This window comes from Schistocerca piceifrons, chromosome 3, assembly GCF_021461385.2.
Source record: "Schistocerca piceifrons isolate TAMUIC-IGC-003096 chromosome 3, iqSchPice1.1, whole genome shotgun sequence".
Classification (NCBI taxonomy): domain Eukaryota; kingdom Metazoa; phylum Arthropoda; class Insecta; order Orthoptera; family Acrididae; genus Schistocerca; species Schistocerca piceifrons.
The window spans coordinates 593,529,913-593,553,567 of NC_060140.1; positions in this window are offsets into that span (position 1 = coordinate 593,529,913).

Genomic DNA, 23,655 nt, shown 5'->3' on the forward strand with positions numbered 1-23,655 from the left:
TCCACGTAGATTTGTATGAAGTTTTAGTGAATTTTATGTTATTTAACTACTTACCAGTTTCAATTAAAGTTAATTATTAGAACATATTTATAACTATCGACAAGTAAATGTAAGAACGTGTAGAGCTTCCCTGAAAATGTACGACTGTCGAGAGTTGCGAAACCCCTTGCAAATGCAGTCTAGTGGGATATACGGAACTAATCTGTGTCTCGACGCTTCGACCTGCAGACACAGAGGCAGACTCCATTGGCAATTGAACTGCGTAGCAGTGAAACGTTTCTAATTTAGCAAGAACGAGTAGTGTATGTGCAAATATATTTAATATCACACAATTTACACTTTACTACAAAAATGAGGATTTGAACGAGAGTCGGACCATCGGCTTGTACACGTTCGTCTTACAAAGCTCGAACACTAACCACTACACCACCATGAACTCTAGTGCTTGGAACACACACACAGATATATTAGATACATAACAGACGCGTAAAACTGCTCTTTCGATTTTCTCGGATTTGCCAGAAAAGTGCACCTTCCAACACTGACATTATGTTGTTTTAGTGGCATACTGAAGACGTACAAAGTCTTAAGTAAATACGTGATGCCAATGCCGTAGCCTCCCTTTGTTGGTTTACACAGCCGTACACAGACTTGAAGAAAATTTATACTTTCTCTTAAGACATTAAAAGCAATAAACCTTGAAACATCAATATCATGAATTTCTTTTGAACGTAAAAACTTTCGAGATATTTAAAGATAGTTACTGAAATTCTAAATTACCCAAAATTTCTTTTCCCTCTAACATGAAAACAAACAATCTTTAAAAAACTATTACAATGATCCAAGGCGTTTAGATTAACCAAAGAAGTTCTAGATTTCCCAAGTTTCGTTTTTCTTTAAATATTAAAACAAATAAGTTCCAAAATTTAAAATCATCCACGATACTCTTACTAAATCAAATAAGTTTAAGTTCGGAAACTACAATAATGGCCATTAATTTTGCTACACCACGAAGATCGCGTGCTACAGACGTGAAATTTAACCGACAGGAAGAAGATGCTGTGATATGCAAATGATTAACTTTTCAGAATATTCACACAAGCTTGGCGTCGATGGCGACAGCTACAACGTGCTCGCATGAGGAAAGTTTCCAACCTATTTCTCATACACAAACAGCAGTTGACCGGCGTTGCCTGGTGAAACGTTGTTGTGATGCCTCGTGTAAGGAGGAGAAAAGCGTACCATCACGTTTCCGACTTTGGTAAACGTCGGATTGTAGCCTATCGCGATTGCAGTTTATCGTATCGCGACATTGCTGCTCGCGTTGGCCGATATCCGATGACTGCTAGCAGAATATGGAGTCGGTGGGTTCATGAGGGTAATTCGGAACGCCGTGCTCTATCCCAACGGCCTCGTATCAATAGCAGTCAAGATGACAGGCATCTTATCTGCATGGCTGTAACGGATTGTGCAGCCACGTCTCGATCTTTGAATCAACAGATGGGGACGTTTGCAAGACAACAACCATCTGCACGAAGAGTTCGACGACGTTTGCAGCAGCGTGGACTATCAGCTCGGAGATCACGGCTGCGGTTACCCTTGACGCTGCATCACTGACGGGAGCGCCTGCTATGGTGTACTCAACGACGAACCTGGGTGCAAGAATGGCAAAACGTCACTTTTCGGATGAGTGCAGGTTCTCTTTACAGCATCATGATGGTCGAATACGTGTTTGGTGACATCGCGGTGAACGAACATTGGAAGCGTGTAATCGTCATCGCCACACCGGCGTTTCACCTGGCGTGATGGTATGGGGTGCCATTGGTTACTCGTCTCGGTCACTTCTTGTTCGCATTGTCGGCAATTGGACGTTATATATCAGATGTGTTACGACCCGCGGCTCTACCTTTCATTCGATCCCTGCGAAAACCTACATTTCAGCAGGATAACGCACGACCGAATGTGGCAGGTCCTGTACGGGCCTTTCTGGATACAGGAAATGTTCGACTGCTGTCCTGGACAGCACATTCGCCGGATTTCTCACCAACTGAAAACGTCTGGTCACTGGTGGCCGAGCAACTGGCTCGTCGAAATAGTCCAGACACTACTCTTGATGAACTGTGGTATCGTGTTGAAGCTGCATGGGTAGTTGTACCTGTAAACGCCATGCAAGCTATGTTTGACTCAATGCCCGGGCGTATCAAGGCCGTTATTACGGCCAGAGGTGATTGTTCTGGGTACTGATTTCTCAGGAGCTAAGACCCAAATTGCGTGAAAATTTAATTACATGTCAGTTCTAGTATAATATATTTGTCGAATGAATACCCGTTTATCATCTGCATTTCTTCTTGGTGTAGCAATTTTAATGGCCAGTAGTGTATTTGAAGTTAGAAGAACGTAACTAGCCATAGGGATGCTGACATGTGAATGCGTTAACGCCAGTTCAGGCAATACGGTCGTGATAATATCACCGTTACGGCAGTTACAGAAGAACCAATAACAAAACAGAATTACAATTCACTGAAGCATAACATTCGCTAATGCGGCCGCGCTCAAATCAAACTTTCATCAGTACCAGATACATCAGTACAAGATCCACTCTACATCAGCCCCATACCAAGAACAAACTCCGTAAGTGAGAAATTAGCACTATTAGTATCAACCAACACTACGTTCACCCTGCTCCTTGAACATGAGGCAACTTGAAACGATGTAATTTAATCTTGATGTGATTAATTGACAACTTGATGATCACAGAAATCATTTAACTCCCTCACATGCAAATTTCAGCCAGAGGAACCTGAGAGCATGTGTCCACAATCATGAAGTGCGCTGAAGCTGACATCCCTTTTCTAGAATTCCATGCACACACGTCAACATGATTTCCACTCCCTAGAAGTTCTGCAAAATAAAAGCATCCCGTTAACTACATATATAAGGAAATTTGCAAAACACTGCTAGGGCACTGTTTCGTGACACTGCAGTCAATGACTAGCCTAATTCGCTCTTCGGCGCTACATCCGACGTGATGTGGCCCCGAGGAAGTAGGAAAAATAGGAAAAAATAAATGCTCTCGAGACTTGCCAACCGAAACAGTTTAATTTACAGGATGGACCTGTACGCTACCGGAGTCGAACGCAGACGGACGAATTACTGTTCTAGCCAAGGCGAATGCCTCCATTCAGATTCCAAGCTGAATGTCGACGCTGATCAAAATCAGTAGGAGCACGAGGCAATGGTTCCGATGTGATGCGCTTCCCCGCCACCCACCGACTAAATAGCGATCTCCAGGACGCTCAACCATCACTCGAATGACTCCGTAGCGCTTCCGCTCTTGCAGTACGCGACTAGCATGCGCCCGGCTCTCGATAGGCTCCTTATGCCGCCTTCTGTCATCCAGTCCACCACTCACCTTTTCTCGCCCGGCGCGCGCTTAAAACTGCTGTCTACGCCCGATATCTCTGACCAGACAACAATTTTTCTTTGCGTAAAGGCGCCCTGACGCCAGAAACACTTACGGTCGCATGCACGCATCGCAAAAGTACTAACAGAAAATCATACAAACTTATAAAAAAAAAAACCAACTTGGCGATACCTGGTGGTTCAAGAAGTCAAAATTTTTGTTTGATTTCAATGAAAAATTAGTATTGGGACTTTTGTTTTGAATTTAATTCTTTATTACTGTCTGCCACCCCCCATGAACCATGGATCTTGCCGTTGATGGGAAGGCTTGTGTGCCTCAGCGATACAGATGGCCGTACCAACCACAACGGAGGGGTATCTGCTGAGAGGCCAGACAAACGTGTGGTTCCTGAAGAGGGGAAGTAGCCTTTTCAGTAATTGCAGGGGCAACAGTCTGGATGATTGACCGATCTGGCCTTGTATCACTAACCAAAACGGCCTTGCTGTTCTGGTACTGCGAACGACTGAAAGCAAGGGGAAACTACAGCCGTAATTTTTCCCGAGGGCATGCAGCTTTAGTGTATGGTTAAATGATGATGGCGTCCTCTTGAGTAAAATATTCCGGAGGTAAAATAGTCCCCCATTCGGATCTCCGGACGGGGACTACTCAAGAGGACGTTGTTATCAGGAGAAAAAAAAACTGGCGTTCTGCGGACCGGAGTGTGGAATGCCAGATCCCTTAATCGGGCAGGTACGTTAGAAAACTTATAAAGGGAAATGGATAGGTTAAAATTAGATATAGTGGGAATTAGTGAAGTTCGGTGGCAGGAGGAACAAGACTTTTGGTCAGGTGAATACAGGGTTATAAATACAAAATCAAATATGGGTAATGAAGGAGTAGGTTTAATAATGAATAAAAAATAGGAGTGCGGGTAAGCTACTACAAACAGCATAGTGAACGCATTATTGTGGCCAAGATAGACACGAAGCCCACACCTACTACAATAGTAAAAGTTTATATGCCAACTAGCTCTGCAGATGATGAAGAAATTGATGAAATGTATGATGAGATAAAAGAAATTATTCAGGCAGTGAAGGGAGACGAAGATTTAATAGTCATGGGTGACTGTAATTCGAGAGTAGGAAAAGGGAGAGAAGGATACACAGTAGGTGAATATGGATTGGAGGAAAGAAATGAAAGAGGAAGCCGCCTGGTAGAATTTTGCACAGAGCATAACTTAATCATAGCTAACACTTGCTTCAACAATCATAAAAGAAGGTTGCACACATGGAAGAATCCTGGAAATACTAGAAGGTATCAGATAGATTATATATTGGTAAGACAGAGATTTGGGAACCAGGTTTTAAATTGTAAGACATTTCCAGGGGCACAATCTATTGGTTAAGAGCTGTGGATTAAAACTGAAGAAACTGCCAAAAGGTGGGAATTTAAGGAGATAGGATCTCGACAAACTGATTAAACCAGAGGTTGTGCAGAGATTCAGGGAGAGCATAAGGAAACAATTGTCACAAATGGGGGAAAGAAATACAGTAGAAGAAGAAAGGGTAGCGCTGAGGGATGAAGTAATAAAGGCAGCAGAGGATCAAGTAGGTAAAAAGACGAGGGCTAGTAGAAATCCTTGGGTACCAGAAAAAATATTAAATTTAATTTATGAAAGGAGAAAACATAAAAATGCAGTAAATGAAACAGGCAAAAAAGGAATACAAACGTCTCAAAAATGAGATCGACAGGAAGTGCAAAACTGCTAAGCAGGGATGGTTAGAGGACAAATGTAAGGATATAGAGACTTATCTCACTCGGGGTAAGATAGATGCTGCCTACAGGAAAATTAAAGAGACCTTTGGTGAAAAGAGAACCACTTTTATGAATATCAAAAGCACAGATGGAAACCCAGTTCAAAGCAAAGAAGGGAAAGCAGAAAATGGGAAGGAGTATATAGAGGGTCTATACAAGGGCGACGTACATGAGGACAATATTCTGGAAATGGAAGAGAATGTAGATGAAGACGAAATGGGGGACATAATACTGCGTGAAGAGTTTGACAGAGCACCGAAAGACCTGAGTCGAAACAAGGCCCCGGGAGTAGACAACATTTCATTAGAACTACCGACGGCCTAGGGAGAGCCAGTCCTGACAAAACTCTACCATTTGTTGAGCAAGATGTATGAGACCGGCGAAATACCCTCAGACGTCTAGAAGAATATAATAATTTCAATCCAAAAGAAAGCAGGTGTTGACAGATGTGAAAATTACCGAACTATCAGTTTAATAATCCACAGCTGTAAAATACTAATGCGAATTCCATACAGACGAATGGAAAAACTTGTAGAAGCCAAGCTTCGGGGAGATCAGTTTCGATTCCGTAGAAATATTGGAACACGTGAGGCAATAATGACCTTACCACTTACCTTGAAAGAAAGATTAAGAAAAAGCAAAAGTACGTTTCTAGCAATTGTAGACTTAGAGAAAGCTTTTGACAATGCTGACTGGAATGCTCTCTTTCAAATTCTAAAGGTGGCAGGGGTAAAATACAGGGAGCGAAAGGCTATTTACAATTTCTACAGAAACCAGATGGCAGTTATAAGAGTCGAAGGACATGAAAAGGAAGCAGTGGTTGGGAAGGGAGTGAGACCGGGTTGTAGCCTCTCCCCGATGTTATTCGATCTATATATTGGGTAAGCAGTAAAGGAAACAAAAGAAAAATTCGGAGTAAGCATTATAATCCATGGAGAAGAAATAAAAGCTTTGAGGTTCGCCGATGACATTGTAGTTCTGTCAGAGACAGCAAAGGACTTGGAAGAGCAGTTGAACGGAATGGATAGCGTTTTGAAACGAGGATATAAGATGAACATCAACAGAAGCAAAACGAGGATAATGGAATATAGTCGAATTAAGTCGGGTGATGCTGAGGGAATTAGATTAGGAAATGAGACACTTAAAGTAGTAAAGGAGTTTTGCTATTTGGGGAGCAAAATAACTGATGTTGGTCGAAGTAGAGAGGATATAAAATGTAGAGTGGCAATGGCAAAGAAAGCGGTTCTAAAGAAGAGAACTTTGTTTCCATCAAGTATAGATTTAAGTTTCAGGAAGTCGTTTCTGAAAGTATTTGTATGGAGTGTAGCCATGTAAGAAAGTGAAACATGGACGATAACTAGTTTGGACAAGAAGCAAATAGAAGCTTCCGAAATGTGGTGCTACAGAAGAATGCTGAAGATTAGATGGATAGATCATATAACTAATGAGGAAGTATTGAATAGGATTGGGGAGAAGAGAAGTTTGTGGCACTACTAGTTTGGACATGAGAATAGAAACTTTCGAAGTGTGGTGCTCCAAAAGAATGCTGAAGATTAGATGGGTAGATCACATAACTAATGAGGAGGTATTGAATAGGATTGGGGAAAAGAGGAGTTTGTGGCACAACTTGACTAGAAGAAGGGATCGGTTAGTAGGACATGATCTGAGGCATCAAGGTGTCACCAATTTAGTATTGGAGGGCAGCGTGGAGGGTAAAAATCGTAGAGGGAGACCAAGAGATGAATACACTAAGCAGATTCAGAAGGACGTAGGTTGCAGTAAGTACTGGGAGATGAAGAAGATTGCACGGGATAGATTAGCATGGAGAGCTGCATCAAACCAGTCTCAGGACTGAAGACCACAACAACAACAACACCCCCTCCTTAGTTCTTACACTGCGTTTGGATGTCTGACCTTTCCTTTTCGCTCACTCTTATTTCAGAGTGTCCTTTTCTGTCCAGAAGCTTTGTCCTAATTACATCATTATGATGATAAGTATTTTCGCACGAGTTTATTCCTAGCATGTTTCCTTGGTTTCTGAAATTATCGTGTTTGTATATTACGTTCTTGCTATAATTAAGGGTCTGGTGCTGTTTCCGTAGTTTATTTTTGTATAGATTTTTGCATTGTTCTGATTTATAGGAAATGTATCTTTCTATCAACAAAGTTTGTTTCTAACGTTTCTGCAGTCATTTCTATATCTTTCTGTACGTAGAAGGGCTACACTTCTTCAAAGCTGTATTCTTGTCTTTTTAAGAGAAAAAACTAACTACTAACAAGCAGCCCAAGTTCTGGTACTGCTGTTTGAATCGGAATTTGAGATTAGACCTATCTTGAGCTGCTGACATAAAATTCAAATTAACATTTCAACAACATGATTTCGACATACATGTGGCAGTATGTACACAAATATTTAACACATCAGTCCATGATTCTGTTATGACATATATCTGTGGAAATACTGCCAGTTTCTTGAGACTTCAAAATTGACGATTATATAAATGGAGAATATAGTCTTGGATTTTCACCACTGTGACCATTACAGAGGACAGAATAGGGAAAGATATGTGACAGGCATGGGATCAAATGCGGGATATTGTAAATAAGCTGGAGGGCACCCATTCTACAGTTATTCGAAATAATTCTGTAAACTCTTGTTTGAATCCAAATAAGGAGTATCTTGTAGACTGGAATCTCCGAAAGTAAGTAATTTTGTAATACTTTCCTCTCAGTAAAGCTGTAAATGAACAACAAATATTAAACTATGAACCATGTAATTTTTTCATATAACTGCAACAACACATTGGACGCTCAGTAGAATCCATTTCATTTTTGGATCATCATTCTTCTCGAGAGTTTGTAGCGGTCAGCCAAGAATTCTTCTTCTCCACCTAGCCATTCATCTCAGAACAGCACTCACCGTCAACAGTTTCTACATTCTATGGATTCTCTTACAATTTTATACTCTACAGCACCCTCAAATGCCGTGGACGATAATTCTTTATGTCTTAATTTATGTGCAGTCATCATGACCCTTCTTTTCGTCAACGTTTTCCGCGTTTCGTCTCCTCGTCAATTTTGCGGAGGAATGTATGTTATTGGTCCGCTTAATTTTCAGTACCTCTCAATAGCATGCATCTCAAATGTTTCAGACCTCCTCTTTTCCGGTTTCCTCACAGTCTGTGATTCACTTCGATACAATGCTGTGCATGAAATGCATATTTCTAGAAATTTCTTCTACAATTGAGGCTGATTGTTGGTACTTGAAGTCCTCTTTACGTCAGGAACACCCTCTTAGAATGTGGTAGACATCATAATTTTTCCAATTTGCTTCGCCCCTCACGTTTTATTTTCATTCCAAGGTTGCAGGATACTTTAGTTCGTCTATTTCGTGGTCCACAATTTTTATGTAAAACGAATCGCCAATCTTAATTCTGATACAGCTTTCTTTTTATATCCGCTTACTTTTATTAGACTCCTCATTTCATCCAAAAGGTCAATTAGTTCTTCCTCACTTTCAGTGAAGGTAACGATACCATAAGCGAATGTTAATATTGGTACCCTACCACTCTAATATTGTTTCTTCGATGTGTAGACTGAAAAGTAAAAGCAAATGACGACATTCCTGTCTCTTATCCTTTCTAATTCGAACACTTCGTTCTCTATCTTCCATTGTTACTCTTGGTTTTTGAATATATTGTATATTACCCATTTTCCTTATTTTTTTACACATATCGTCGATGCTTTTACGTTTTCTAAAGCCAAACTTATCCACAGATTCAGAGTTTTCTTTTGCCTTCTCTTGTGTGTTATTCTTTCCAGCAACTTGGATGAATAACGTGTTATGCTGACTGTGAGATACTTCTTACATTTACATGCCCTTGCTTTCCTGCATTTTATGAATAACATTTTTCGGAAATTCTGATTTTACATCTCCATACTCATAAATTCTATATATCAACTAGAATAGTCATTGGTTGTCACTTCCCCCAGTAACTTTAGAAATTACTTGGGAATTCTATCTACTTCTATCTCTTCATTTGACCGCAAGTCTTCCAAAGCTGTGTTAAATTGTTCTATATCGCCTCCGATTTTATTTTCTGACACTTCATCAGAGAGTTTCTCCTAATTACAAAGCGCCTCGGTGCACTGTTTCTGCCTGTCTGCTGTCTTCAAGGCGTCTAGCTGTGGAATAGTGCTAGTCTTCTATCAAAAAAAGCTCAGAAGAATCATACAATCAATAGAACTCTGGATGCAGTCTCCTGAACTACTGATTTTAACACTTTGTTTTTAATATCGACGAAAGTTATCTTAATTTTCCTTTGTGAGAAATCATTTTCCCGACAACCATTTCTTTTTCAATGTCTTCTGTTGTTTTCCTGTAGCCTCTTCGACTTGGCCTCGCTTTCTTTGCTGTTGGCTGCGTTTCTATGCAGCTTTTATTGCTGTACTCCTCTTCTTTCCTGGTTCCATATAAAATACTTAATGTATGGTAGGAATTTCTTTGTCGTACATTCAATAGGCTTTGCACAAGTACGGAAAACGTTTAGTGTAAGATTAACATTAACACATCACATATAGGCCCGGTAGCCCCAGGTCAGTGAGCCTAAGGTCATGAAACGAATAAATGTTTTTTACATTACTTTTCATTATAAGAAATTTCCAGATTCTTCCAACACATTGACGTTATCCTTAGCCGGCCGGAGTGGCCGTGCGGTTCTAGGCGCTACAGTCTGGAACCACGGGACTACTACGGTCGCAGGTTCGAATCCTGCCTCGGGCATGGATGTATGTGATGTCCTTAGGCTAGTTAGGTTTAAGTAGTTCTAAGTTCTAGGGGACTGATGACCACACATAGTGCTCAGAGCCATTTGAACCATTTTTTTCGTTATCCTTAATCTTATGAAATGACAAAAATTAAATTGAGGTAGGGATGTGAACGTAATGATTCACTCGACTTATTAGTAAACATGGTGAATTTGAATGTGTGTTCAGTGGCTGCTACCTTTTAAGAAAATGGACGTAATTGGCACTTAAGCAAAATTTGGTTTTAATACCCCAGTTTGTTCCAGTGATCCACAGAAACTAATTACATTTTTTGCCAGTACAAGAGGTGGGACCAAACCAATCCACTTACATTGTTCAGTGCGCTGCGATGTCGTCATCAAGATAGGTGCACTGCAGATTTAAGTTTCATTTAGTATTGGCTGTGATCAGCAACGATACTCATAATATGAATTGGCCCAGTATGTGTTTGTCACATAGCAATTTGTATATATAGTAGGGTATTTATCTTTTTTTACTTTTTGCAAGACAATGAGAGAATACATAAACCGGAAAAAGCAAAAAATGGTCTTTTGCGGTGAAAAACCCATCTGTGCAAAAAATGACATCGACCGTATAGAATGTCACCTCATTCCTGCGTAAGACATACCAGATTAAACGTTTCTTACAAGTAAAATACAAAAATCACTGGGCAACAAAGTACGAAAAGAAAATATATGTTATTTAAGTCAGATTAGTTAACCCCATTACCATTATGTTTCGAGGGGTGACAACTGGATTCTAAGATCTGTTGAAATGAGACAGAAAGAGATGATGAAAATGAAGCAGTGGTCTCAACGGAATGAAGATATTAATGAAGAGCTATACCTTAAAATATCACTGATATAACAGTGAAATATGGTAACTACTGATAATATCATTTGCAGCGCATATCTATTCATAGGACAGTGAATACATACGGACAATAGGGCGCCAAACATTGATTTAGCTGAAGGAGCAGGCTGATCCAATGAAGAGCCATGAAAGTCAGGTCCCCCTTTCATACTGCTGCTGCCGAAGACGATAACATAAATCATATTGAAATCTTCGTGTAATTGTGCAGTAAGAAATTTTAAATGCCTCATAAATACGGTATAGGAATACGGTGGAAGTGAACAGAAACGCGTTTTCATCCCGCCGGTAAAATTCTTCTCTGGGTGTGATAGATACTGAAGTGAACTCAACGAATGACTATTAACCTTTCTCATTCTAGGGAACTTTCAACTAAGCGTTAACGTGAAAAAATTGTTGCGTCTTGTCAAAGAAGAAATACGGCTCTCCACACAGTACTTTCAGAATTCAAACGAAATTGTGCCAGTTGTCTGCCTTTAGACATTCTGTAATGGTGATGTTGTGTATACTTGACAACGAGTAGTATCAGCAATGTAAGGCAGACAAACGCATCTTCGCTTCTACCGAATCCAGCCTTTCATACGAAAAAACATTTGCCTTTCATCATCAGTCTTTATTTTACGGCTGATGAGTAAGCAGCGCTGCGTTCTACTCTGCTCCTTTGAGAGATTGTGAATGTGCTGCCTGACTTTGGGAGCTGATTCAAAGACTACAGTTTCCGACCGACGTGATCAGGTGTTTTTCTCATACCGTGCGGTTCTCCCACGTTAAAGAGAGTGAATATTTGCTTTCGTTCACTGCTGTTTCAATCTGCTCAATTACGCTTCCCTCTTTTCGTCTTTTGATGAGAGAGGCCTCGTATGCCCTATTCATGCAGTATTTCTCGGATTAATCTGCAAGAATCTAATGCTTTAATTTTGTATAGTGAGGGCCTGCATTTTTGCGTTTCCCCAAAACTCAGTGTAAGCATAAAATACGACGGTGTGTCAGTAAGTCTTTGCCCTTATTTCTTTTTAGCCGAATTATGGCTGTAAATGTGACGTCAACATAGTCATTCCCAGCACAGGAACTTTCTAGGACTGCCTAACCTTATCTGTCGACAGATCGGCCGCACGGCGCTGCTGTCAACTGTTGAAGATGGAAGCTGCGTTTCACACGTCTTGCTGTACGTGAAACGCAGTGATACTCGTTTAGGAGCAAGGGACGAACACCCACTGAAAACCACAGGGAAGTACAGCCCACGTATGGATAAAAGCATCTTGCTTTAGAAGTATGAGACAATAGTGCTGGCGGTCGCAAAAACGCCGTGAAGACTTGCGTGACAATGACCGTTCGGGAGACCAAGTTCGTCAATGACGGGTAGCAGAATCTCCTGCATAGATGCAACGATGAAAGCGTATCGACGTGTGCATCTGAAGGATATTTCCTGGAGCATGGTATTTCGTGTGGGAGTGTTTAAGACGTCGTTCATGGATCTTTGTGTTACCGGAATATTTCATGTCTGTGGGTGCTTATGCTGTTAGATGACATGATGACGTGATGCTTCCAGAATCATCTACAATAGTACGTCGAGAAGGATGACTGTTTCCTGGACCGTACTCTTACTGGCGAGCCGGACTTCGTGGCCGAGAGGTTCTAGGCGCTTCAGTCTGGAACTGCGCGACTGTTACGGTCGCAGGTTCGAGTCCTGCCTCGGGCATGGATGTGTGTGATGTCCTTAGGTTAGTTAGATTTAAGTAGTTCTAAGTTCTAGGGGACTGATTACCTCAGATATTAAGTCCCATAGTGCTCAGAGCCATTTTTTGTTACTGGCGATGAAACGCTGACATTGCATTTCACAGCGGACTCGAAGCAGCAGTGAATGGTAGGGAAACATTTGGGTTCGCCTGTAGCAAAAAATTTCTTTCAGTGTCATCTGTTGGGAATGTTATGTTATTGGTCTTCTGAGATCGCTGTGGACAGGTCCTGCTGGATTTCATTCCATTAGGGGCAACTGTTATTATTCCACATTGTCATGTCTGCGGGCTAGCATCAGGAAGGAGCACCGAGTGATCCTCGATGATGGTGACAATGCAAGCGCGCACGTAGCAACCAGCATTGCTCGCAAGCTCCATTATTTCACTGGGCTGGACCACCCTCCTTATAAGCCAGACCTCGCCCTAATGATATCCACGTTTTTGGTCCGCTGAAGAAGTTTATGGTAGGACAGCAATTCATGTGTAACGATGATGCCACGCTGGAACGGTGAGCCCGAAAGTCGGCAGAGGAAGTCTATCACAAGGGCGTCTCAAATTCAGCGCTGCAATGAGACATATGTCTGACGCGGTGCGGTAGCTGTATGGAAAAACAGTGTGTGATACCTAGAATAGTATGTATATTTGTGATTACCTGTATGCATCTTATTCCGGCCAGTAAAAAATTGAGGCAAAGACTTCCTGATTTGCTCATTGACTAACGATGGACTGTGACAAGCAGTATATCACTTTTCCCTTAATATTTTCCTGTAACCATTACTTAAATGCTGACATTGTCCAGCTGCAGCTTAGTGTCATTGAACGTTCATAGTACCAAGTAACCTTCATAAAAAGAATAAAAGATCTGGACGTAGTCCTCATTGAGTAAAATACAAACGATTAACTGTGCTAACATGAAGTAAATATCATTGTTTTGGCCTATACGTAATTGAAAAAGTATACAAAATACTTCACATTAATAAACGTAGAACTATACCAGTTATCAGCCGTACCGTTTCTCTGGTAATAGGGTGTTGTTCAAGAAGGCACAAATTGTGTTGATCCCATATGATCTAGCCAAAAATGGTTCTGTAATGTATTAAAACAATATTCTGTAGTATTACCATCTTAGTCCTTTCACCTAGCATGACTGTAAACTGATAGATGACACCAGTCTTCACGTGTTCTACAATTTTATTCTTCCTTTTTTTCATCTGGTGCTTAGCTGCTGGCGATTTCAGTACCTCTCATCGCGTGTCAGGCATATCTGTCACCACTTCGCAAGTAGGTATTATTTCTTTATAACATATTCATAACCGGTTTCGGCTTACAATGACCATCTTCATATGCTATGGGTGGATTTTTGTAAACAAGTGATCAAGCGTGTGTTGACAACAGCTTTACCACAATTTTTATAAACTTGTGTTAACCATTTGTTAGTAGGCAGTTGAAGGCTTTTAGGAAATAATGAGTTATGGCGGAAAAATTTTTAGAGAGGGATCTTGATAGAACGTGGAGACTTTGTCTGGGGATGATGTAATTTCCATTGTGTGGTGTGTTGGTGGCCCAGAGGATATACCACGGGTCTTTGAATCATGGCTAAAAGTGTGTCACAATCCTACGCATGACCAGACGACATCCATCAATGAACAATACGTTTTCCTATGTAACGGCTGGGAGACTAATTTATTACCGATTCTTGCTCTAGGCACGGTTTGGAGATTGTTATAATGCTGATTTTTCAGATAAAAAATAAGAAAAAGAACTTTAACTTCTATCAGAATATGAAAAAAACTATGACTTTCGAGTTCAGAGAAGTGAGAGATGGTGATGAATACAAAACTGATTCCAATTTAGTTAGTAAGGAGATCGTGGTATCCCAGTGTAGTGCTGATTACCTTTGTTGGTGCAACAGTGTTTCCCAGGAAACATACAGCAGAATACATGGTAACAAGTGGCTGTACCATCCACTGAAGGAATACAGTATGCAGGAGGGAACACATCTGTGGGTCCATCGATGTCAGAAGAATATGAAAAGGACTGAATATGCAATAATTGAAAGCCTTTTCAGTTCGACGGATTTACTGTATTTTATTTTGTTATAGTGTTAACCCTTTCTAATAATTTTTAGCCTGCCGCTGTGACCGAGCGGTTCTAGGCGCTTCAGTTTGGCACCGCGCGACTGCTACGGTCGAAGGTTCGAATCCTGCCTCGGTCATGAATGTGTGTGCTGTCTTTAGGTCAGTTAGGTTCAAGTAGTTCTAAGTTCTAGGAGTCTAATGACCTCAGATGTTAAGTCCCATAGTGCTCAGAGCCATTTGAACCAATTTGAACAATTTTTACATATTTTCTACAAGAACTGGGGTGTGATCGCCAAACGTGGAATGTTACTTGTAATATCACGAGTTTTATGTGGTTGAGCCAGACTTCATGTTTTCCTAAACTTGATTCGAAGGAATATTTTTTAGTATTATGTGACTACTTACTCTCAATAGATCATTAGCAATAGCGGCGGCACAATGCCAGGAATGTGTAGCAACAGTACGAAATTATCCTAAGGACAAACACACACACCCATGCCCGAAGGAGGAATCGAAACTCCACGGGGACCAGCCTCACAGTCCGTAACTGCAACGCCCCAGACCGTTCGGCTAATCCCGCGCGGCAGTTTTCTGTCACTCGCTCCGATCCCTAGCAGGCACCTAGCGCCTGGGCACCAAATTACTACAAAACTTACTGAGTAAAAGGTTCGTGTTATAAGACCGGTGAACCAACAAGCGATACTGCTTTGTTCACTGTGTCAAAGTGCCTTGTTTCCGACCTGTAGCTGGTGCCACAAAGGTATTTGGTCTGAACATTTTTACGTTGAGCTTTTCAAATTATGGAACGAATGAGTTAACTTCTCTGTAGTGCATTTTACTTGGACATAAAATCTGGCTTTACTATAGCCTCGATGTTACGTTAATCTTCAAAGCGATTGGCATGATTAAATTGTAAATCGAAAATCATTAAATCCACTTCGTTACAATTCTTCTGTGATATATATATATATATATATATATATATATATATATATATATATATATATATATTACGTCAACCTCGTGCATATACGTACAAGGTTGACGTATTAAGGTACTTTTCGGATAACACAACGTATTCTAGAGGAAGGTTCCAAAACACATTTAGCTGACGTCACCTTCTCCCATCTACTCTTTTCTAACCATCAACATTCCTCGAATAGGAGTAGGAGGACTCTGGTTGTCTCTCGGCTGTACAATACTTAGTGCTCGGGTACTAGGCAACTGCAGAGAGCTGAAGTGAGTGACAGCCAATCGCGGCACGCTAAGTTCAAAACTGTCCATTGAGAAGGTCATAGCTCTGTGCTACGAGAATTATGGCCCAAATCTTTGTATTACCGCAAATGGAGTAGATAGTGCGACAGAAATGTTACGTTAATTGGAGTGGCAAACATTAAAACAACGGCGTTTTTCGTTGCGGCGGGATCTTCTCATGGAATTTCAATCACCAGTTTACTCCTCCGATTGCGAAAACATTCTGTTGGCACCCACCTTCTTAGGGAGAAATGATCTCACGACAAAATAAGAGAAATCAGTGCTCGTACAGAAGAATTTTAGAGCTCGTTTTTCAGGCGCGCAGTTCGAGAGTGGAACGGTAGAGAGACAGCTTGAAGGCGGTTCATTGAACGCTTTGCCAGGTACTTTATTGTGAATAGGAGAGTAATCACGTGGATGTAGATGTAGATGAAATCTTCGTGCGGGATCGATTTCTGGGGCTGATGTCTTGCTAAAGTGCTTTTTTCTTTTACAACAAGAGGTCAATTAGAGATGTTTCCGTCTCAGTATTTCATAAATCGCAATTGCTCACAGGGTCATACTACACCAAACATACAGATCTCATTGTCAGACGACGTGTTACAGTGGAGACAGTGATCTTGATGGTAAAATATTTGTAAGACGAAGATTATGGTAGTTTTCCAATTCCTCTGGAAAAAAGTTATAGGCGACACTGACAGTCATTTTACATGTAACACGTTTCGCGCACTTTGACGTTTCTCGTGAGTGTTGAAACCTGCAGTGTGTATGTGTGGTGTGGTGTGTGTGTGTGTGTGTGTGTGTGTGTGAAATACAGATGGAGAGAGAGAGAGAGACAGAGAGAGAGAGAGAGAGAGAGAGAGAGAACTTGTGTTATGTGTGCTAGCACATTATTTTATAAACGAATGTATATTTTTCATACTTCCCGCCCTTGACGTATTAAAAATTGGCAGCAGTGCTGAAAGCTTTCAGGTGTCTTCTCTCGCTGAGTGTCGACCACAATGAAATGCGAAGAGTGTGTTGAGGTGTTAGAAATGGGGCAACCTGCCAAGTAGTCAATTATGTAGCAGGTTCTATAATACACGTATTGCTTCGATGTCTACTAACAAGTACTCTGCACATATAATACACTCATTAGCCAAAACACTACGACCGTCTGCGTAATAACGTGTACGTTCACATGTGGAAAGCAATGTGGCAGAGATTCTACGTGGCAAGGGTTAGACAAGTCCTTAGTATATTTGCGGGGTATGTGACACCCTATGTCATCGCACAGGCCCCACAACCGGGCCTGTGCTTTGTGAGCTGGCCCCAAGTAGCGTCTCATATGTGTTCCATCGGGCTTAGGTATGGCGAATATGGTGGCCAAAGTATGACCTTGAGTTCACTGTCATGCTCCTAAAACCACCGTAAGAAGATTCTGGTCTTGTGAGGCGTACACTAACCATGTGGAAAAGGCTACTGATGTCCGAGTTGACTTCAAGTGTCAAGCGACACAGGCGGCGGTAAGCAAAAATGTCACGTAGTCCGTAGCTCTCACAGTGGCTTTGATTAATACCACAGCTCCCATGATATCAGATGAGCGTCCCTCGTAGCTTTATACTTCCGCACTGACCCGCATCCGTGGTGTGGTGCGTGTATCGAGCTGCCTTTGCACAGTTGCATCTGAACTGCCTTCGAGTTTTGCCGTTTCCGAGACATTAGTTTCCAGGCAGTAGTAATCTGTTCTCTTTCAATGTCACTGAATTATGAAGGTTTTTAAAATTGCGGTCCGTATCGTTGCTAGATTCTTCCAACTCTGTTCCGCATATATAAGCTCACCGGACAAAAAATTAGCCACCCTTAGAGAAATATTTACAAGCATAATTTAACACCGGGTAATTCCACCTCTGGAATAGATAACAGCCTAGATTCAGTTAGAAAATGAGTACAGAAGGTTATGCAGATAGTCTCATCCAGGTTAGGCCACTCGCTGAGGAACTGATTACGCAATTGCACCAAATTGTGGGGACGCTGGTGTCGGCGTTCCAGTACGTTCTACAGATTATCTATGGTGTTCAAGTCAGGAGATTTTGCAGACCAATCGAGATGTAATAGTAGCAGGGTGGTAGGGAATGTTATCATCATCATCATCATTTAAGACTGATTATGCCTTTCAGCGTTCAGTCTGGAGCATAGCCCCCCCTCATAAAATTCCTCCATGATCCCCTATTCAGTGCTAACATTGGTGCCTCTTCTGATGTTAAACCTATTACTTCAAAATCATTCTTAACCGAATCCAGGTACATTCTCCTTGGTCTGCCCCGACTCCTCCTACCCTCTACTGCTGAACCCATGAGTCTCTTGGGTAACCTTGCTTCTCCCATGCGTGTAACATGACCCCACCATCTAAGCCTGTTCGCCCTGACTGCTACATCTATAGAGTTCATTCCCAGTTTTTCTTTGATTTCCTCATTGTGGACACCCTCCTGCCATTGTTCCCATCTACTAGTACCTGCAATCATCCTAGCTACTTTCATATCCGTAGCCTCAACCTTATTGATAAGGTAATGTGTGTTTAAAAAAAAACCAGTCACATAATCTTCCAGTCCGATGAATCTTCTGTGTCGTCTCTATGTGCCTGTGCGAGCAATGCCTCTTGCGAGAGACCGACTCCTAATGTTGTTTGCATACAGTTCCGGTGACAATGTTCTCCCGCTGTGAGCAATTTCTGTTTGGTTTGGATGCAATTTTCATTCACAAACCGTGAAATTCGTCTCTGATTATTCTCAGTCAGTATCTTTCTTCAACATCAATTCTGACGATGTGTTTCGTTGCCACATGCGTTACACAACTGCTTGTAAACACGTTGACCGATTTGCTGCGAAACAAAAAAATATCCAGCAACTTCCAACTCCGTGAAGCCATGGGCATGGCGACACACGGTTACCCTTTTTTGCCACCTTGTCACGTCTGTACACGTTAACGTACAGTGTCCCGCTTGAAACACAAATGTCTCGCTGTTTGCTGCTAGGGATGGCGGTTATCGCTGGAACAACCGGTTTTCGGTTAAATCTTTTTTCCCAACATTCGTTTAAAGTGAGTGATTTTCACTTTTTTATTCCTGTTATTTCATGTAGAAAACGTAGAAATAGGACAAAGTTTGAAAAATTTTGACTATGGTAGTTTTCAAGACAGAAACATTGCATTAAATACGCAAACAAAAGAAAACTTACTCCATCCACCATTCGCTACGTTTCTCGAAAAGTGGTAAGTGGTCAAATACTACAGAAAATTACCAGTATTATCCTGTTGATTCTAAGTTTTTTTTTTCACTCTGCTCATAAATCATGTTGCAGTCGAGGATCATACCACAATTTAGGCATTACGAATGGTCGGTGCTACAGGCTGAAAACTGTGGTTGACGAAAACTATTTTCCATGTTAATTTATCCAGTTTCAAGGCTCCAAGCATATTTCGTTAACACATGGAGCGTATAAGCTACTTCCTATTTTTATTTTAAACTATGAATGAAATTTTATGTTTCTTCCTTGTATGATGTCGCAAGTTTGTGGTGTCTCCCCCCTTTAAAACAATTAGGGCATTGTACTTCACTGATACTGTACTTTATAAAACACTTTCAGACTAGGAATGGTGCCATTCTGTAATACATTTGATATCCAGTAACTACAAAGAGAAACCATGATACAGACCAGACGATCCACTTCGGTTGAGTAGCAGGGTATGGCCACTACAGTGACGCTTTTGTTTTGAAATTGATATACTAATTAATTAAATTGTGACAGTCAATTGATTTATGACATTAATCTATTGTGCTGCTAAATGGTTTCTCAAGTAACCCCCAACCTTCTTCACTGCACAGACCCCTTAACCTATTGTTCTGCTCCCTCACCACCATCACCCCACCATCCTATTGTTCTGCTCTCACTGTCCCCTAGGGAATCGACACCCTTTCCTTAACCTCTCCGCAGCACTCAGAGATTCGTTATTGTTCTCACAAACGGTTTCTGTCCTATTGCTGAGAGGGTCCCACCTCCCTCGCCTCTCTTACTCAATCTTCCTCACCGTATCACTCTGGGGAAATGCATATTGTGAGGACTTAAAACAAATTGATCAGTTTTTCTGCCCGAGCTGTTTAGGGAGTTGAACATCAAATATCGGCTTTTTGGGTTGCCCGCATGTATATCTTCTGGCTGGGCACTGAACTGGCCACGCAGTTGTTTTCATCTACTGGCTGTCACATGCATGCATCTGCATAGTGTGCATGTCTAACTGTTACTGAGGCTCTAGTTCCATGTCTACAGCTCATGGTCTCGCGGTCGCGTTGTCGCTTCCTGAGCACAGGGTCCTGGGTTCGATTCCTGGTAGGGTCAGGGATTTTCCCCTGCCTCCAGATGACGAGGTGTTCGTGTTGTTCTCATCATTTCATCCTCATTAATGAAAGTAGCGAAATAAGCTGAGCAATAGTTAGGAATTTTTACAGGCGCTGAGAACCGTGCAGTTGAACACACCACATATCAAACATCATCATCATCATCATCATCATCATCCAGTTGCATGTACTGCCATAAGGCAGCAGCAATGTTCCAGTTAGCTCCTACCCCTAGATTGGTTAGTCCGAGTTGATCTATCAGACAGGAAGGATTTCACTTTGGAGCACTCATGTGTTGATGAAGAAATGGGTTTTGTGGTGTATTATGCATTTTGCTCGATATTTTACTTCAGTTCAGAACAATGTTACTGCAGTGTCTCAATATGCAGTGACATCCTGAGAAGATAATGTCATGATGTATTCAAATGACTAGATGTTGAGAGAGGAGTTTAATGTCTGTATGCCCTGTAAACATCCTTTTCAGAGGTGGTTATCACCAATCCCACCTCTTCCACGGCCACAGACCAACTGAGCTAGTTCACGAAATTTCCGTCAGAGAGCACTTGGCTGGGGATATGCGTGAGTGAAGGAACACTACACCTAATCACGTGGTCGTGGGGTCTGGGATAGAAAGTGAACATGGCAGCCACCTGCCACCATGGCAGCCAGTGGAAGAACGATGAGGCATCATCTGAGATCCTCTTACACCACCTGCCAGAAGAAGAGGTAAATTAAGTAGCCATGGTTCTTTATTGAACTCTACGTCTTGGTCTGTAGATGCTTATCGCTTCTTCTCTTTGTTCAGCGAGCTCCTCCAGCATGCCTGAGTCAGGTCCAGCCTGTCAGAACTTGCAATGACGTGTGGAATATCAGGAACAGCAGCATCGACCTTGATGGAGCGTGCAGCAGCAGCAGCAGCAGCAGCAACATGGGATACTGCAGAGCACCTCATCGGGATGGTGTAGCAGAACATGGAACTCAACAGCAGAGAGCTTACATGTCTGTATAATGTACCAGAGACGCGAAACAGCATGAGGGCTTCACTACGAAGTTCCGTCATATGCACCATCCATTTACTGCAGTTTACTGAGTTCAAATGCTACAACATACGTCTTGCAATGCCATATATCAACGCACAGATGGCCTTGGATTATAACCCGTCTGCAGACATTTATGATGGCAATCTTATGCTATCTTTCACATCACTGTACTATGACACATCCCTCAGAGTGAAATCGGGAGACGTATCCATTTTTCTACACCGTTTTAGTGTTATGAAAGTATTTGGCCTAATCATCGTTGTAGCTCTTGTCTTACAGAGGCTAGAATGATGGCTAAGACATACTCATGATGCATACAATGAGTTGTAAACCACCTTCATGTTTTGCTGTACAAATATACGATTTAAAACATTGCATCTGTACAGTACCAATGGACATTAACGAACTTTCTACGTTTTTGGATGCAAAAATCATTTTACGAAAATAATTGCTAAATTCCATGCATTAAATAAACCTTTATCTGCAAAATAATTGTGCTGTGGTGATGACTGAACCAGTAAATTTTTATTGATGTATAGCACTGCTGGTGGTTAGATAAAAAATATTTAATCTCTGTTGTTTTTCTTATTTAATTACCTTCTTATTATATAACGTAAGATGTAGCAATTGTAGCTCAGTCAGTATGGTAACTGAGCTATAATGGCTGCACATATTATTATAACTGTTATTATTACAAGTATTTATTTTTCTATAAAAGCCCATTGCACACATGTACAAAATGTAGTTGGTATCACAGCAGGGTGGGTGCAACACCAGGACTCCGTTGTTAGCTACTGATCTTGCGATGGTGTGGAAGAAGGCCAGAACAAGATGAAGAAGAAGAATGGCATAATCCTTCCTCATAATACACAGGCGACAATTGCAGGCCCATCCAGCCACGGTAAGACAAATGGTCTCATGATACTGTTAAATACCTAGATGAAGTCCAAATTGAGTATGAATGTGTATTTTCAAAAATTCTGCCTCAATCCAACTTTTAGCTTCTGCAAAGGATACTCCAGTGCGTAGACTGTGTAACATTTCGATATTTAGTCAAATTAATCAACCCCCTTCACCAAGAAAAGTGAATCCAGACACCATGCTAGTATCTAATAATGTTGGTGTGGAACTCTAGGGTCAAATTCGAAGATATTTCTGTAGTGGTCGTCATGTGGGTATTGACGTATTTTATCTGAGTCAGACGTATCCCAGATTCCTGAAACAGATGGTGTGGGACAATGTAATCCTCATTATAGTATTCACAGAAGGCAGTCTGAATTGAAAGCACATTTACCAAGCACACACAGGAACAGACAAGACATGCGACGAATTTGTAATTATGGATGGAGATTTCTGGTATCGCAAAGAGCACGTGTTTCTAGTTATTGGTAAAAGAAGAAAACTAAATGACGCCAGATATTGACATAGCTTCCAGGAGTGTCTGTATATATAGCTAAGTTAGAGCTATGATACACTACTGGCCATTAAAATTGCTACACCAAGAAGAAATGCAGATGATAAACGGGTATTCATATAACAAATATATTATACTAGAACTGACATGTGGTTACATTTTCACGCAATTTGGGTGCATAGGTCCTGAGATATCAGTACCAACAACAACCACCTCTGGCCGTAATAACGGCCTTGATACGCCTGGGCATTGAGTCAAACAGAGCTTGGATGGCGTGTAGAGGTACAGCTGCCATGCAGCTTCAACACGATACCACAATTCATCAAGGGAAGTGTCTGGCATATTGTGACGAGCCAGTTGCTCGGCCACATTTGACCAGACATTTTCAATTGGTGAGAGATATGGAGAATGTGCTGGCCAGGGCAGCAGTTGAACATTTTCATCCCAACTTTGGAAAGAACACGACTCCGCTCCAGAAATCCTCCTTTAAGACTTGCCCAACAACTGTCAGCTGCCAACTTCAGCATGGATAGTAAATGGCACGAGAGATGGAGTGATAGTGCCTCCCCTGACAACCGTGAACTTATCGGTACATCAGAGAAGCCATTGGGCTTTGAACTTCAACGACAGTTTTGGAGAAGCCTAAACAGAATCCGAACAGAACATGGACTATGTGCACACAATGTACACAAGTGGGGAAAGCTTCCCAGCCGTAGCGGTGACTGTGGGGCACCTAATCAAACAATACAGCACATCGCCCAGGACTGTGAATTAAGAGCCTACCAAGGTAGTCCGGCTGACTTCTTCAACGCCACACCGACCTGCCTCGAATGGATTGCCCATTTTGACGTCAGAATTTGAAGATTT